General features: G+C 34.6%; 1 pseudogene; it reads left to right on the forward strand.

The window, feature by feature from the left end:
- Window positions 1–1,104: 1,104 nt before the first annotated feature.
- On the forward strand, window positions 1,105–1,475 carry LOC127902065 (probable enoyl-CoA hydratase 1, peroxisomal; annotated as a pseudogene).
- The last annotated feature ends 2,073 nt before the right edge of the window (window positions 1,476–3,548 follow it).

The following is a 3,548-nucleotide window of genomic DNA, read 5'->3' on the forward strand; positions in this document are numbered from 1 at the left end:
TTACAAGTATTGTAATATTTTGGCTCACTTTCCAGAACCCCAATACACCCAATCTCTCACTCACTAAACTCACAAGAGCTTTATAATTTTAAGCTCTTAAAATCGCTCAAGCTCTCTTCTTTCTCTCTCACAAAAAAATTGAATTGCTTCTCTATCAAATGGACGCATAAATGAGGGTGGGAAGCTCTCTTTATATAGCCAAAATTTTGGCTACTTTTTTTTTTCATAATAAGTCAACACGGCACCACCAAGAATGGTAGGCCGTGTTGAATGGCATGGCACCACCCATCTAGATTGTCGGTGTCAGCCATGACTTCAACACTCATTGTTGTTGCAACTTGAGATATCAGAATTATTTTGTTGTGGCAGTGTGCGCTAGCAATGTTACGGCTTACTCTGGTTTTTAGTGTATAATATACTGCTTCAATTGGATTCTCCATTACAAGGCAATGAAGTTGGCTTTAACATTTTTCTATGGTCATTTTTGTAATTTGATTTGACAAAAATGATATTTTCCTTGTGTGTTTGCCTCGAACAATTGCAATTTTCTAGTTATAATGTTTTTGAAACAACATCCAAATCGCGTTAAATATCTTTTACCATACAAAAGTCTATCTCAATTTGTTATTGGATGTGCTTACCGATGGAACATGCTAAACATTGATACCAAATGGAGCCCAAGTCTGAACTTTATGAAATCTAAAATAGGTCCAAGTGCATGTTTGTTTGTTTTCTGAAGCATCCGATTATAAGTGTTTTAAACGTCAAGCTGTTTGTTTCCTTAGAAAATGTACTAGTATACACATACTGGTTTATAAGAACACCAGAGGAATATGTTGCTAAGAAACGGTTGAAATGTTTTAATGCCAAAGGATATTTTTTGAGTGGTAAAAGTTTTTGGTGGGGACTACTTCTTGATGCCTATTGCAATTGCAACGGAAAGTAGCCACTTTGTGCAAAATGTTGAAGTGCAGCAGAAGATTACTCCACCTCCCCCTCCCGCGCCCCCCCCCCCGGGGCCCCCCGGCCCTCTTTTGTGCCTGATGATGGATGGTGGTTGATTTTTATTACCTTTGTTTTACTGTAAATTATGTTATAACAAACATGCATGTTTACGCAAATTGTTCATTCAGATTTGGGATATTTCCTTCATGGGGTCTTTCTCAGAAGCCTTCGCGCATTATTGGACCAAATAGAGGTCGTGAAATATCCATGACAGCAACCCCTATAACTGCTGAGCAAGGTGAGAGGTGGGGCCTGGTGAACCATGTTGTTGAAGATGGTGAATTGTTGAAGAAAGCGCGAGAAGTTGCTGATGCAATGATAAACAACAATCGAGACTTGGTGTTGAGGTATAAGGCAGTTATTTACAGGAGCGGGCTCACGACTACTACAATGGAATGACGAAGGAGCAGTTTAAGAAAATGCAGGAGTTTATAGCTGCTCGGAGTTCAAAGAAACCCTTTTCATTTTAAAAATAATTATTCATATCATTTACATATGGGAGGGTTCATGATTGTAAGTGTAAAAATGTTTTAATTCAGTTCAATTTATATTTGTCCTTTTATGTAATTTTCTTCTAGCAATAGAGTTACGATTACAAAATGTAGGGTCTTATAAGTATTTTAAGAGGCTGTGAAAAGCACTACTCTTAAGATTATCTTCATTAAATTTCACAAAGATAGTAACTTCTATGCTTCTACCACCCCTTGATTTTTCTTATAAAACCTTTCTTTTATATTTATGATTTCACCTTAATAAGAACACATAAAATGACAAATTCAGTTCGATTTTTTTTCTTTTAAACCTCCTTCTTATGTGGGAAATCCAATGTTTTTGGACATTTCTGTGTTCCATGCAAATATTACCGTATTGAAGACAACAATCCAGTCGTAACGACTGACGAGCTCTCGAGTTGAGCCCGTGCTCAAACAACGTCATTGCAGTCTTCCAGGGAAAAATTGAGAGAAACGAAAGTCAAGTCAATAATAAATATTATGACTCATTTACAAGATTAGGATTCGCTCCCCTGGAAAAAAATTAGAAGTAAATAATTAATTAAGATTATCTTGATAGGGTGGGAAGTGGGAACTTATTAATGGTTAGCACTCGTAAGAAGGACAAACTTATAATTACATATAAAACTTTTTGTGAATGTCTCGCACAAGGGAAAATGGAGGCAAAGCTTGGAGAGCAGCTATGGCTTCAGGTTCTTTCATTGTTTTTCCTGTTTTGTAGGGACCTTTTTTTATTTTATTTTCTCTATGGAACTTTATTAATTATTTTGGTTTAAAGCCTTAAAACTATAAAAATTTTGGTGATTTTTTATGGAAAATTCTGACCTTTTTCTTCCACTTCTCGATCTCTTCTATTTCATTTTCTATATCTGTTATCAATGATGTGTGTAATTGATGTGTAATTCATGGGGCCCAACAGTAGGAGAATTCAAAGTGCACTTTAGCCAAAAGGTAGTGAATTTTTATGGTACTCCTACAGGTCACTAATTATGCACCTCCTGAATCTATATATACGCCTCTTAAAACTTGTTCACCACTTGCTTGCTGTTTTCTCAGTTCATTTGCTTCCATTTGCTTCAGCTTCCTCTTCACTTGCATGCTTCTTAATCCAATGCAGTGTTTATATAATTAGTAGCAAGTAAATTAATTCACGTCCCTAACTCTTTTAAAAGTCTTGCTACCTCTTATGAACAGAGAGAGAAAGCAGAGTAATGGAAGTGCGGAGGTTTGATTTTAATGGTGGGTGCCGAGTTGAGAGAATCACAACAACTGATTCTCATCAATTCCCACGAAACCCTCCTCAAAGGTTTCTCCTCTCTTCTCGTCCTTCTCTTAATTATATATAAATAATTTCCTGGTGGTTTCATTACAAAATTTTGGTGGTTTCACGTGGGAGATAAATGTATAATTCGTGATTAGATAATATGACTTTTTACTGCAGGCTACACGTACACTCCGATTATCATCATATCGAGCAGTGTAACCCATATGAACGGACCAACTTTTACTAGGTGAGCATCTACTTTCAGTTGCTAAATTTATAATTCAGTTTCCAATGTCCATAGATCTTGTTTGTATAAATGCAACACCATATAATATAAAGTCATTTATTTCATCTTGACAAAATTTTGTCTTACTTTGCACCAGAATCATACAAACGGAAGCTTGGCCAGGCTTTTTGATCTGGCTTTTTAAAAGCCCTTGATTTTGTGTTTTGTAATTTCTTTTCTTTTCTTTTCTCTCTCTTTTTTTTTAGAATTTATATTTTGTAATTTCTTAAAATTAGAGTTAAACTCCCAGCACCTCTTTAATTAAAACTCTTATGAAACGCCCACTTATTATATGTATAGCTTTTATAATTAAATATTTAACATAATTTTTTATAATAAAAATCTCATCATTATATAATTTATTATTTTATTACCCCAAAATTATTTTCATTTTAAAAATAATTATTCATATCATTTACATATGGGAGGGTTCATGATTGTAAGTGTAAAAATGTTTTAATTCAGTTCAATTTATATTTGT

This window comes from Citrus sinensis, chromosome 5 (genome assembly GCF_022201045.2).
Source record: "Citrus sinensis cultivar Valencia sweet orange chromosome 5, DVS_A1.0, whole genome shotgun sequence".
NCBI lineage: Eukaryota > Viridiplantae > Streptophyta > Magnoliopsida > Sapindales > Rutaceae > Citrus > Citrus sinensis.